Raw genomic sequence first — 15,359 nt, 5'->3', positions numbered from 1 at the left:
GTTAATTCCCGTCGTGCGGCAATAATCACGTAGTAAACCTTTTCACACGAACCACCTGAGTAGAAATGACAGCTCTGCCGATGCAGTACTCTTTTATACCTCGTGTAACCTATACCACCGCCATCCGTACACGTGCATAAAGCCGTCCCATGACTTGTGCCACCTCAGTGTAATATTCCCCTAGAATTTCGCACATTCTACAAGAAAATTCACAGGAATACGATGAATTTTTCGTAGGACCTAATGCCCCCTCCCCCCCCCCTTATGACAAGTGGCCGCACGGTATTATTGAATGGAAAATGAACTTCAATAATTTTCACATCTACACTCCTGGAAATAAAAATAAGAACACCGTGAATTCATTGTCCCAGGAAGGGGAAACTTTATTGACACATTCCTGGGGTCAGATACATCACATGATCACACTGACAGAACCACAGGCACATAGACACAGGCAACAGAGCATGCACAATGTCGGCACTAGTACAGTGTATATCCACCTTTCGCAGCAATGCAGGCTGCTATTCTCCCATGGAGATGATCGTAGAGATGCTGGATGTAGTCCTGTGGAACGGCTTGCCATGCCATTTCCACCTGGCGCCTCAGTTGGACCAGCGTTCGTGCTGGACGTGCAGACCGCGTGAGACGACGCTTCATCCAGTCCCAAACATGCTCAATGGGGGACAGATCCGGAGATCTTGTTGGCCAGGGTAGTTGACTTACACCATCTAGAGCACGTTGGGTGGCACGGGATACATGCGGACGTGCATTGTCCCGTTGGAACAGCAAGTTCCCTTGCCGGTCTAGGAATGGTAGAACGATGGGTTCGATGACGGTTTGGATGTACCGTGCACTATTCAGTGTCCCCTCGACGATCACCAGTGGTGTACGGCCAGTGTAGGAGATCGCTCCCCACACCATGATGCCGGGTGTTGGCCCTGTGTGTCTCGGTCGTATGCAGTCCTGATTGTGGCGCTCACCTGCACGGCGCCAAACACGCATACGACCATCATTGGCACCAAGGCAGAAGCGACTCTCATCGCTGAAGACGACACGTCTCCATTCGTCCCTCCATTCACGCCTGTCGCGACACCACTGGAGGCGGGCTGCACGATGTTGGGGCGTGAGCGGAAGACGGCCTAACGGTGTGCGGGACCGTAGCCCAGCTTCATGGAGACGGTTGCGAATGGTCCTCGCCGATACCCCAGGAGCAACAGTGTCCCTAATTTGCTGGGAAGTGGCGGTGCGGTCCCCTACGGCACTGTGTAGGATCCTACGGTCTTGGCGTGCATCCGTGCGTCGCTGCGGTCCGGTCCCAGGTCGACGGGCACGTGCACCTTCCGCCGACCACTGGCGACAACATCGATGTACTGTGGAGACCTCACGCCCCACGTGTTGAGCAATTCGGCGGTACGTCCACCCGGCCTCCCGCATGCCCACTATACGCCCTCGCTCAAAGTCCGTCAACTGCACATACGGTTCACGTCCACGCTGTCGCGGCATGCTACCAGTGTTAAAGACTGCGATGGAGCTCCGTATGCCACAGCAAACTGGCTGACACTGACGGCGGCGGTGCACAAATGCTGCGCAGCTAGCGCCATTCGACGGCCAACACCGCGGTTCCTGGTGTGTCCGCTGTGCCGTGCGTGTGATAATTGCTTGTACAGCCCTCTCGCAGTGTCCGGAGCAAGTATGGTGGGTCTGACACACCGGTGTCAATGTGTTCTTTTTTCCATTTCCAGGAGTGTATGTTACAGCATTCTGAGTACTAAGAGGGTAAAAGAAATATAAACAGGATTTTTTATTTTAGGCTCATGTTTCTAAACGAAGAGTGGCGCGATCTCCGCCGTTACTTTCGTTTCCAGCGATTGTTTTCCACAGCCGGAACGTTGTTCTGCCGTTTCTCCGGTCAGAAACGCAATGTCAGAGCAAGAGGTAACGTCACCTACTGCGCAGCGCATTATAATCAAGTTCCTCGCATCAGAGGGCGTAAAACCCTCTGACATTTTGAAAAGACTTGCGGCATACTTCGGGGACAACACCCTGAGAAAGTGTACGCACCCCGATTCAAACAGTTTTCACGAGGACGAGAAGCAGCTTAGATTGTAGCTCACTGACGTCTCTCGAGGACCAGCATGATAGAGGAACATATGGAAGACAATCGCCGAATAACAGTTGCTGAAATTGCTACTGAGCTTGGCATAGGCTACGATAGTGGAATTCGGAAAGTTTTCGCAAGGTGGGTGCCTCGTCTTCTCAACGCAGGACACAAATTTCATTACCTCGAGATGTGCGAATGGCTGCTGGTACGCTACTAAACTGAAGGGGAACATTTTTTTCATTTTTTGCACTGGATTGTGACCTGCGATTGAACGTGAGTGCACCTTCACTCCCCGGAATCGAAAAAAATCAGTATGGAGTGTCGCAAGAAAAAGACGAATCTCCCCCCCCATCAAAGTCGAAAACTATCACTTGGCGGGGAAGTTCGTTGCAATCGTTTTTTCACTTTTAGAGGAGTTCTTCTCATCGATTTTCTCCACGAACGTGGTTCTGTGAACATTGCATACTGTTGCCAAATTTTGGACCAAACAAAAGTTGGATATCATCAGAGAAGGCTTGCGTTTCCAATCCGGGATGTGGTCGTGCTTCATGACAACGCCCGACCCTATGCAACTGACCGAACACAACAAACATTCTCCCTACATTCCGAATTTATCGCCTCGCGATTTTCATTTGTTTGACCGCTAAAAGAAGCAGTCGCAGATCACAGATTTGACGACGATGACACTGTGGAAATGTTCGTGCGCAACTGGCTGCTGTCACAGCCTCGTTCATTTTACGAAAACCGGATGAAAAAAAACTGCCTATCCGCTGGTAAAAATGTGTTTCCCGTTCAGCGGACTATACAGAAAAAAAGTTCGGATACATGAATTTTCCTTAAGATTAAATAAACTTATAAAAAGAAATCCGGTTTATATTTGATTCACCTTCGTAGATGCAGCTACAGCAATCAGAAAATATGTAATAAGAGAAAAGTGAAAGGTACGGAGACCGAAGAGCAGGGAAAGTAGTTTGAGTACCATTGTAATTTAGGACGCTGTATTGGCAGTGCAAATAGATGGCCAGTGCGGTCGCAACTGTTTGAAGGCCGCGGCTTGGATGCTGCGATAAAAGGACAGTGGTGCGAGTTAGCCAACTGCGTCTGCGCACGAACGCTCGCCCACCTTCCTGGGGCAACGCTCGTGCGACGCGTCTCAGTCGACCAAGTTGAGCGCAGTACTTGCGAAGTTGTCGCCTATGGGAAGCCATAACCCTTCCAGATTGTCAACTTCGCTGCAGGTATGGAAATTGCATTTCACTGATCGCCTTAAAATTGTGTGTTGACACCACGTATGAATCATAAACTGCCTCTCAGATATTGGCAGACATGCATAAATGTCGAGAACGACTATTTGATCGGTGAGCTCTGCAATACCTGTTTATCGGCATCTGGTTAGATTCATCTGTTCCAGTTTACGTTTGGTGTTCGTTTTCCTGCAGTCGTGGCATCAACTTCTGTACTTAATATTCAGTATTTGCAGCAGTTGTTTTGATTTAGCAGAACGGAGCGCCATTGATAGCAATAGCTGCGCTGCACTAGTTCATCTGTGCGTTTGTTCTTCACTCACACGAAGTGTTGAGTGCTATCGGCAAGGGATTTCAAATTGATTTCGTATTTCTAAAATTCCAGAAAGTTTTTGACGTAGTACCTCCCAAGTGGCTTGTAATCAAATTCCTCGCTTATGGAACATCGTCTGAGTTATGTGACTGGATTCGTGATTTCCTACCAGAGAGGTCACAGTTCGTAGTAAGTGACGGAAAGTCATCGAGTAAAACAGAAGTGATTTCTGGTGTTTCCCAAGTTAGTGCTATAGTTATAGGCCCTCTGCAGCTCCTTATCTATAAATCGTTTTAGGAGACAGTCTGAGCAGTTCTCTTACATTGTCAGCAGATGATACTGTAGTTCATCGTCTAGTAAAACCATCAGAAGATCAAAACCAATAGCAAAACGATTTAAATAGATATCTGTACGGTTCGAGAGTTGGCAGTCGACCCTAAATAATGAAAAGCGCGAGGTCATCCACATGAGTGCTAAAAGGAATCTGTTAAACTTCGGTGACACGATTAAACAATCAAATCTAAAGGCAGTAAACTCAACTAAATGCCTAGAAATCACAATTACCAGCAATTTAAAGTGGAAAGAACACATAGAAAATGTTGTGGGCAAGGCGAACCAAAGACTACGATTTATTGGCAGAACACTTAGACGATGCATTAACGGAGTACAACGAGCAAGTTCAAAGAATACCAGTACGTTTTGCATTATCGAGAAATAGTGGAGAGAGTGCCACGGACATGAGACAAGATTCGGGGTGGAAATCATTAAAATAAAGGCGTTTTTCGCTCTGGCGAGATCTTCTCATGAAATTTCAATCACAAACTTTCTTCTCCGGTTGCGAAAATATTTTGTTAATGCCGATTTACATAATAAAATAAGGGCAATCTGTGCTCGCACGGACAGATATAGATATTAGCGTTTTCTGTGCGCTGTTCGAGAGAATTATTGTGAAGGTTGTTAGATGAAACCTCTGCCAGGCAATTTGCCTAGTAGCCATGTAGCTGTAGATACATCGCCACCCACCAGTCACCGCGCTATTGACAAGCCAAGCAGTTAAATGGTATTATTGGGCTTTCTGCACTCGCATTTGGTAGAAGTTCACTTCAGCGTACGATCATTCAATTGAGATTTTTAGTGATTTCCCTAATCGATGACTACGAATGCTCGGATATTTCCGTTGAAAAGAACACTATGAAATTTCTTCCCCATTCTCATTGTGCCTGGGCGAGTCTCCAACTCTACTGACCTCGTAAGGGATGTTAACACCGAATACTCCTTACATCTGTTGTCTGTTCATATGAAGTACGCGAACTGTTTTCTTCGACTATGATTTTCTTTACCATTTTTGTGAGTCGTCTTCCAACATCTGTATACTCTGGGCGTTATTGTAAACTGTGTGAGAAAAAGATACTATTTATTGCAACATACTAAGCATCTGGCAGAGAATTCATCGAAGCACCTTCAAGCTATTTCTCTACCGATCCAGCCTCTCGAAAAGCGCGGAAAAACGAAACACTTAATCTGTAGTGAGGGTTCTGATTTCTCTTCTTTTATTATTATGACCATTTCTCCCTCTGAGGAAAAAGTTGGTAATCGAAATTTCGTGAGAAGATCCCGCCGCAACGAAAAACCCCGGTTCATATCTGTGGCACTTCCTCCCGTATTTGGAGATAATACAAAACGAGCCGCCCTTCTTTGGACTGTTTCAACGTCCTACATCAGTCCTATCTGTTGCGGATCCCTCACCGCAGAGCAATACCCAGAAGAGGTTGGACAAACGTAGTTTCAGCAGTCTCATTAGTTGACCTGTTTTATTTTCTCGTTGTTCTGCCAATAAATCGCAGTCTTTGCTTTCCCCGCAACGTTATATATGTAATCGCTCCATTTTAAGCTATTCGTAATCGTAGTCCCTAAGTGTCAATTGCCACTTTCAGCACCCTACAGATATCTTGTCTAAATCGTTTTTCAATTGGTTTTCATTATCTGATGCTTCTGAAAGACGGCAAATGATGGCATTATCTGTAAACAATCTAAAGGGCTACTCAGATTGTCTCCTAAATCGTTTATGTAGATCAGGGACACCAGAGGACCCATAACAGTTCGCCTCGGGCATGGATGTGTGTGATGTCCTTAGGTTAATTAGGTTTAAGTAGTTCTAAGTTCTAGGGGACTAATGATCACAGCAGTTGAGTCCCATAGTGCTCAGAGCCATTTGCACCATAACAGTTCCTCAGGGGAACACCAGATATTACTTCTGTTTTACTCGACGACTTTCCGTAAATTACTACGAACTGTGACATTTTCAACAAGAAATCATGAATCCAGTCGCACAACTGAGATGATACTCCATAGGAACGCAATTTGATTAGAAGTCACATCTGAGGAACGGTGTCAAAAACGAAGCTATCCTGTCGATAGCTCTCATTAATTTGTGAGAATAAAGAGCTAGTTGCGTTTCACAAGAACGATATTTTCTGAATCCGTATTGCCTATTTGTTAATAAATCGCTTCCTTCGAGGTTATTGTTAATGTTCGAACACAGCGTAGGTTCCAAAATGCTACTGCAAATCGACGCTAGTGATATGGGTCTTTAATTAAGAGGATTACTCCTATTTCCTTTCTTGGGTACTGCTGCGACTTGTGTAACTTGTCAGTCTTTAGGTACGGATCTTTCGACGAACGAGCAGTTATATATGTTGCTAAATATGTAGCTATTGTATCACCATACTGTGAAAGGAACCTGACTGGCAGAAAATCTGGGCCGGAGGCCTTGCCTTTATTAAATGATTTAAACTGCTTCACTATACTCAAGATATCTACCTCTAAGTTACTCCAAGTTACTCATGTTGGCAGTTGTTCTTGATTCGAATTCTGGAAAATTTACTTCGTCTTCTTTTGTGAAGGAATTTAAGAAAACCCTGTCTATTAACTCTCCTTTAGTGGCGCTGTCATCACTAAAATCACGATAGTTATCGCGTAGTGAAGGCACTGGTTGAGTGTTGCTGCTGGTGTACCTTGCAAACGACACCAATCTCTTTCGCTTTTCTGCCAGATTTCGAGACAGAGTTTCGTTGTGGTAACTACAAGCTCTCACAGTGAACTACGAGCTAAATTTCGAGTTTCTGTACAACTTCACCTTGGGTATTTCGCGTCCTTTTAAATGTGGCATGCTTCTTTTGTTCCTTCCGCAACAGTGTTCTGACTGTTTTGTGTAACATGTGGGATCAGTGCCAACTTTTATTAACTTGTTTGGTACGTATCTCTTAATTTCCGTCGATTCTGTTGCTTTGATAAATGAAATGTATTCACAGTAGCGAATACGAAAAACCATCACATTCATAAGGGAATGGCGACAATGAAAATCTGTGCCGGAGCAGGAGTCGAACCCCGAATTTCCCGCTTTACGCGAGCGGTCGCGTTAACAGCTTTGGCTATCTGTGCACGGCCGATGGACAATCCAGACCTCCATATAATGTTATTTCCACAACACAACTTGTTCTTGTACATACATTATGTAATTATCGTACACGGGATGACACTTTAATTGAGGATAGCTGTCTGGTATCGGTGGATAAATTCAACACTGCAGAACCTGTGGCATTAAGAAGAGCGAAGCATTCTTCCTTCGGACATACATGCACGCAAGTGCAGGTTGTGACGCAGGACCGACGACATGGAAGTCTGGGTCTGTGTGTGTGAAATCTTATGGGACTTAACTGCGAAGATCATCAGTCACTAAGCTTACACACTACTTAACCTAAATTATCCTAAGAACAAACACACACACACCCATGCCCGAGGGAGAACTCGAACCTCCGCCGGGACCAGCCGCACAGTCCATGACTGCAGCGCCTAAGACCGCTCTGCTAATCCCGCGCGGCGAAGTCTGGGTCTGGGTGTGAGACGTGCATGGATGGTATAGTGTTTCCTTACTTTAAACTACGTACGATGAGAATTTAACATTATTTTCATTGCGTAGGTAAGACCATCATATGCTGAATAGTTTGTTCCAATGGTTCCAACATCTGAGGTGAGCAGTCCCCTAGACTTAGAACTACTTAAACCTAACTAACCTAAGGACATCACACACATCCATGCCCGAGGCAGGATTCGAACCCGCAGCAGTGAGGTTCCGGACCGAAGCGCCTAGAACCGCTCGGCCACAGAGGCCGGCAATACTTTGTAGGAGGCCAAATAAATGTTTGATTTTATTTTAGACGAGTGCCAGGCTCCCTACAAGTTTATAATTTCGCGAAATAAAGTCCAGGCCAGGATTCACATATCGGCCCCAAATGGTATCGCTGAAAATATCTGACCTCTCGCAAATTTGAATTACTGAAATACTCAAACTCAAATTAAATAAGGATTTGAAATGATTTCGTGAGCTCTGCTATGAAGGAAAATTGCAAAATAACATAGTATTTAAACCTGCGGCGTAAGAGCAGCCAAATGTTGCCAGTCAGCGATAACGGCTTTTGCGCGTCGTAGCAGCTGAAAAATACTAATTAATGTCTGTCGTCAAGTGAAACATTAAGATGAGGTGCTTGCATTATCATGAAATAATAGCATGAGTTATTTTTATACATGTATTTTAAGCAATAATTTACATACACACCTTACCATCGTCTAGAAGAGAAAACAATAATAACATCTGCAAACATTAAGCGCTACACACAATCTCTCTAAAACAAAGGAAATAGAAGAAGATCGATTTGTTTTGTTTATCTTATATATAGTTACACAAAGATATAAATATTTTATTTCAATATACTTTTTACTGCGATATTAATTCTCAGCGACAAGGTCTTTTTCTCATCAGAGTGTTTACGTTACAGTTTTTTGTGAATATTAATCGTACATTTCTTCACAAATGTCTCTCAAGTCTTGTTTTATTTTATTCGCGTTTTTTATATGCACTGCACACGCACTGTCCGTAAAAATCGCCTAAGGGGCACTGTGTCGTCATTGCCTTACACAGCTGGTGGCTGTTCGTATTCGCAACTGCGAATACGTTTCACGTATTTCGTAACGGCTGTAGCCGCCGCAGCTCTTCTTAACAACACAGGCATTGTATTATCCTATTGCTTTGAATTTGAACCACATTTGGTCTACAATTACACAGTCAAATTGGAAGGAATAGAGACTGCGTCCTAGGCCTGTTTCACAAGTATGCGGCTCTATTCGTTTCGGTTCGGTTCGTTTTCGGTAACGCCGACAAGACTGAAACCGTGCTGCGGTTTCCATTCGGTACCTAATACAAACAGTAGGCATCGAATACTCTCTCGACACGTACAGATTTCATCATGTTTTTATACGGTGGGAGCTCATGTACATAGAACAGACAGCAATCGAGGCGAACACTCGATTCGGGTTATTTTAAACCCGATAGCGAGTAGATTATCCCTTATCATTAATTTTTGAAAGTTGTTGTCGCAGTTTTTCTGATAAAATGAGCGGTTTGCCAGGTGCTGATGGGTATCGGCTGGTTTCAGCAGTGCAAGCTCAACTAGTGCTGTGGGACATAACTTGTGAAAACTACAAGGATACATTTAAGGCACAGGAAGCATGGAAAGACACTTGTGTTAAAATTTTCAACGACTTTCATGAATTTGATGTCACTAAAAAGAAAGATTTGGATAAGTACCGAAAAATTCATTTTTGTCGAATAAGAGACGTAGTACATTAGGACAAGTGGGAACTGCCCGCGATTTTGAGGAAATTTAAAAGGATATGAAGAATATAACCAATGAAATTTATTTAAAATACGTATCAATTTATAATGCAGTACACGGTTGATTAAATTCGCTCATAAATGTATTGGCTCTGAGGACCATGGGACTTGATTGCTGTGGTCCTCAGTCCCCTAGAACTTAGAACTACTTAAACCTAACTAACCTAAGGACATCACACACAGGATTCGAACCTGCGACCGTAGCGGTCGCGCGGTTCCGGACTGTAGCACCTAGAACCGCTCGGCCACTTCGGCCGGCGCTCATAAATGTATCTTGGCGTTGAAGACGATCCTTTAGCTGTACGTGTAATTCATCAAATGATTTCGTTGATGTCCTGAAGTAATTTAAAAAATTGTCTTCGTGCTCTTGTAGCTTAGGGAAAATGGTATGAATACTCCAAATTCCTGCCGTAAAGTAATGAGAGGATTCTCCCAGTAAATTCTAGTACTCCTCCGTAGTTTGTTAATTCTTCTATAGAGAAATAACATAGCAACAGCTCAACTACTCTCTAGGATCACTACTCAGCCAATATACGAAAGGAAACAAAACCTAATTTGAACCGTGTGACAACCGTGTATGTGTGAAAGGATTTCATTCGTTTTCCTTGCAATAGAAAACTAACCAAACCGTATGGAACCTCGTACGTGTGAAGTAAGTCTTAGGAAGGTGTCAAGCGAATGTTTTACTTGCTTTTTTAAATAGAAGTCTTTTTTTGTTAATTTTTGGTGGATTTTGATGTTACTGTATTCAGTCTAGCTGCAACAACCTTGTGGTCACTAATACTTGTATCTGTCATGAAGTTCCCTATTTACTCAGGATTATGTGTTGCTAAGGGCTCAAGTATGTTTTCGCAACCGTTTACACTTTCGATGGGCTCCTGAACTAACTGTTCAAAATAATTTTCTAAGAACGCTTTCAGTAAGATTTTATGCCTAACGCCGGCTTCAAACATGTATTTTCACCAACATATCGAGGGTAGATTGATGCCACCACCAAATGTGGTGGGGTATCTATTCGAAAAGACTCGCAAGTTTTCTTTGAACTGTTCAGCAACTCTATCGTCTATACCGAGGGGTCAGTAAATGGACCCAGTGATAATTGATTCTGGTTGTCTTATAATGATTCGAGCTTCAGAGCTTTCTAATAGCGCTTGGAGCTCTGGTTCTTACCGAACAAAACTAGACAGTTTACCACTTTTTTTCAGTCTTCTGACTGGTTTAATGCACCCCGCCACGAATTCCTCTCCTGTGCCAACCTTTTATGTCAGAGTAGCAGTTGCAGCCTACGTCCTGAATTATTTGCTTGGTATAGCCCAGTCTGCCTTCCTCTACAGTTTTACCGTCAACACCTCCCTCTAGTGTCATGAAGCTTATTCCCAGATGTTTTAGTAGATGCCCTATTATCCTGTCCCTTTTTCTTGTCAGTGTTTTCCACATATTCCTTTCTGTGGAGAACCTCTTCATTCCTTACCTGATCAGTCCCTCTAATTTTCAACATACTTCTGCAGCATTATATCTCACATGCTTCTATTCCCTTCTGTTCCAGTTTTTCGTACAGTCCATGTCTCACGGCCATAGAATGCTGTGCTCAAAACGTGAATTATCGGAAATTTCTTCCTCAAATTAAGTGCTAAGATTGATACTAGTAGACTTCTTTTGGTCAGGAATGCCCTTTTGGCCAGTGGTAGTCTGTTTTTTTATGTCCTCTTTGGTCCGTCCATAATGGCTTATCTGCTGCCTAGGTAGCAGAATTACTTAACTTCGTCTACTTCATCACCAATCGTGATAACTTTCTCGCTGTTTTCATTTCTGCTGTTTCTCATTACCTTCGCTTTTCTTCGATTTACCCTCAATCCATATTTTGTGCACATTATACTGTTCATTCCATTCAACAAGTACTATAAGCCTTCTTCACTTTCATTGAGGACAGCAATGTCATCAGCGAATCTTAACATTGATATCCATTCATCTTGAATTTTAATCACACTCTTGAACCTTTCTTTTATTCCCGCCACTGCTTTTTCGACGTATAGATTTAACAGCAGGGGCGGAAGACTACATAGCTGTCTTACACATTTTGAATCCGCCTTGTAAATAATAATTTCAGCTATCAGTCGTCCTTTTGAAATTTTATTGGCAGATCTAGATTTCGGCTAGAAACTAGCCATTCTCAATGCACTATCATTTTTGGGCAATGTATGTAATGCCTGTTGGTCGGGCTTCATCCATAGTTCATTGAAGGAGGACGAGGAGCTAAAATCAGATTTTCATAAATTCAGCTTTAAAATGCCTTCATAATGAAATATTTTCATAAACATTTTCATCCCCTATTTCACCCCCTTAGGGGTTAAATTTCCAAAACACTGAGAGACGTATTTTTTATTTGTAACCAACAAATCAAATACCAATTTTCATAGATGTAACTTTAAAATGCTTTGGTAGTTCTTTAACAATGATTTATTTTTAGAAAAACTTTCACCCACTAGTTCACCCCAATAGAGGTTAAATTTCCAAAAAGGCTGAAACAGCTATTTCTTTATTTCTGACCGAGAAACCAAATACCAATTTTCGTAGTTCTAGCTTCATAATTACCTTTGTAGCGACATATTAAAAAAAAATTCATCCCCTTAGGGGTGTAATTTCGACGGATTGCTTCTTAAACGACACCTATAGTATAAGGTCAACACCCTCTCGTCAGCGGTTTTGGGTGTGCGATGATGATTCAGTCAGGGCACATCTCTTATATGTAGAGATTAGTATTGCCTTGCATTTATCCATGCGTTACACGAACTGGAAGTCCGTTTGCCACGATGGGTGTTAATGGTACTGCACCAGCAGATACACGTCAGTAGTGTCCACCACTGTGGAACAACTGGGTAACGTGTATATACAGGGTGTTTATAAATGAATATCGGGATTTTAACGCTTAATAATATTTATTATATTAAACTTACAGTTATAAATGATATGTCAGATGAAAGAGCAAATCAAACAGTTTTACCAAGCACCTTACAAACGTTCAATGTGAGCACCATTTGTCACACACATCAAGTCTATAGCCGAGTTCTTCCCAAACGTTGTGTGTCTTCAGTGATTGTAGCAACAGCTGCTTCAGTCTGGTTTCTTAATTGAGGCAGGTCTGCTGGTAGCGGAGGCACGTAAACACGATCCTTGATGAAGCCCCAAAGGAAAAAATCGCATGGCGTTAGGTCGGGTGAACGTGGAGACCGTGCAAAGCAAGCCCTGTCATTGGGCCCCTTGCGGCCTGTCCAGCACTTGGGTACAGTGAAGTTCAACCAACCGTGTACTTCGGTATGCCAGTGAGGTGGCGCACCATCTTGCTGGAAAATGAAGTTCTCTGGCTCATCTTCTTCCAACTGATGGAAGAACCATTGCTATAGTGTATCAGGGTAAGAAGTTCCAGTTACAGTAGCTTCACCAAAAACGAAAGGCCCATAAACTTTCTGCTGGGATACGGCACAAGAAACAGACACTTTAGGGGAATCTCGTTGCATTTGTGCCACCTCATGAGGATTTTATGAGCCCCAGATGCACACATTTTGAGTGTTAACATGTCCACTAAGGTGAAAGGTCGATTCATCACTGAAGACAACATGATTCAGAAAATCTTCGTCATGAAACAATATTTCGTTTGTGAAGTTGGCACGTAATGTCTGCCAGCTTTAGACCCTGTAATAACTGTAAACGGTAAGGATGTAGTTGTACGCATTTTCTTAAAACTTCCCAAACAGTCGACACGGGAACTTGTAATTCACGAGTAACCTTCCGGACTGATTTCTTTGGGCTACGAGTGAACGACTTCTCACTCGCTCAGCAGTCTCTTCACTAACTCTTGGTCGTTCTGTGCTCTTCCCTTTACAAAGGCAGCTGGCATCTTTAGATTGATGATATCATCTACGAATGTTGTTATCACTTGGAGGATCACGACCTAACTAAAGCGGAACGCACGTTGCACAGTAACTACAGATTCAGTCTTTGCAAACTGCAAAGCACAAAACGATTTCTGTTCACTAGTCGCCATCTTCGCTACCACCGTTGCCTAGCGGATTGCGGCGGAAACATTGCGCGCTGCGCATGCGGGCTGGTGCCAAACACAACTCTGAGTTGCTCTTTCATTTGACATATCATTTATAACTGTAAGTTTGATAGAATAAGTATTATAAAGCGTTAAAACTCCGATATTCATTTATAAACATCTTGTATAACTGCGCATCGACAACAGTACTTCAACTGTGTGGATACTGCACAAAGTATACAAACGCTAGTAGCGCCACTGTGAGAATATAAATCAGGAGGCTTTAAATACACGCTGCAACGGTCGTGAGTCGTTTGTTACGTTTGAGATTGGACGTGGTGACTTGATGTTAGTTAAGAATGCCTTCAAGACGACAAAGACGTCATTGTCAGTACCTCATGGAGTTTGAACGAGGTAGTGCAACAGTGCTACGAGAAGCTGGATTTTTCTTCTGTGATATTCCAGAAAGGCTTGGCGGGAGTGTAGCCACTGAACATGACTGCTGGCCGCGGTGGTTGCGAGAATACACGGTCGCAAGAGGACCGGGATCTAGACGGCCACGTGCCACTACCGAGATAGAAGAAAGTGGTGTCGGCGTATGGCTCTGGCGCATCGTACTGCATCTGCAGCAGCAGTGTGAGCAACTGTTGGTATCACAGTGACAGAACGAACTGTTACAAATCAGTTACGCCGGCTGGAGTAGCCGTGCGGTTCTAGGCGCTACAGTCTGGAGCCGAGCGACCGCTACGGTCGCAGGTTCGAATCCTGCCTCGGGCATGGATGTGTGTGATGTCCTTAGGTTAGTTAGGTTTAATTAGTTCTAAGTTCTAGGCGAGTGATGACCTCAGAAGTTAAGTCCCATAGTGCTCAGAGCCATTTGAACCATTTGAAATCGGTTACTTCAAGGACAGCTCCGAGCCAGACGACCTGTAACGCGCAATCCACTGACCCCAAACCACCGCCATTTGCGACTTCGGTGGTGTCAAGTGAGACTTCATTGGAGGGCAAAGTGGAGGTCCTTGTGTTTTCTGATGAAAGCTGGTTCTGCCTCGGTGCCAGTTGAGGGCCTGCAACCAACCTGTCTCTGTGCTAGACACACTGGACCTACAACTGCAGTTACTAGTCTGGGTGGATTACATATGACAGCAAAGGCACTATCGTGATTAATCCACGCATCCTGACTGTAAAATTATACCTCAGTTTGGTGAGCTACCAATCCACGGGTTGTATTCTAACAAGATAACGCTCGCCCACATTCACCGTTGTAACTCAACATGCTCTACAGAGTGTCGACATACTGTCTTGCCCTGCTCAATCACCAGATCTGTCTCCAATCGAGCACGGACGGGACATCATCGGATGACAACTCCAGCGTCATCCACAACCAACATTATTCGTCCTTGTATTGACGTACCAACTGCAACATGCACGGAAAAACATTCCAAAAAATGACATCCGGCACCTGTACAACACAATACATGCATGTTACACATAATATTAATGTGCCAACGTTTCACATTTTGAATGGCTTAAATTGGGCTTACATTAATCTGCGATCTTGCGAGATGAATCATTCAAATATATTACCTAGACAAACGTATTCCCGAAATTTCATTACTCTACATTTATTAATTTTTGGTGTTGCGGTTTTTTTCCGTCAGTGAATTAATTTTACGATTATAAGTTGAACTGTTTAAATACTTTCATATTTTATAACTAATCGTTTAACATTGCGAGGAATAACATAAATCGAAAACAAGCTATGATGTCAGCAGAGGAAATCGAATCTGAGTCAACAAATTGTCCATCCGTGCACTTATCCAGTAGGTTACGGAGCCGAGATATATACCGCTGCTCGAAAATCCTTTGAGAATTTAAGTGCTATTGGCGAATTTGAACGTCCATTCTGATGACCCTCTCACAGCTGCGTACGG

The 15,359-nt window shown here is 43.5% G+C and overlaps 1 protein-coding gene across 2 annotated transcripts in view; it reads left to right on the top strand.

Annotated features, from left to right (window-relative positions):
* Positions 1-3,213: 3,213 nt before the first annotated feature.
* LOC124803652 (regucalcin-like) overlaps positions 3,214-15,359 on the top strand; it is a 58,439-nt gene continuing 46,293 nt past the window's right edge. For both annotated transcript variants that reach the window (XM_047264691.1, XM_047264690.1), the window contains exon 1: positions 3,214-3,339. The gene's annotated coding sequence lies outside the window, so the exon portion shown is untranslated. The remainder of the gene's footprint in view (positions 3,340-15,359) is intronic.

Source organism: Schistocerca piceifrons, chromosome 1 (genome assembly GCF_021461385.2).
Source record: "Schistocerca piceifrons isolate TAMUIC-IGC-003096 chromosome 1, iqSchPice1.1, whole genome shotgun sequence".
NCBI classification, from domain to species: Eukaryota; Metazoa; Arthropoda; class Insecta; order Orthoptera; family Acrididae; genus Schistocerca; species Schistocerca piceifrons.
Note: the sequence above shows the minus strand (reverse complement) of the source record. Positions and strands in the feature narration are given on the sequence as shown.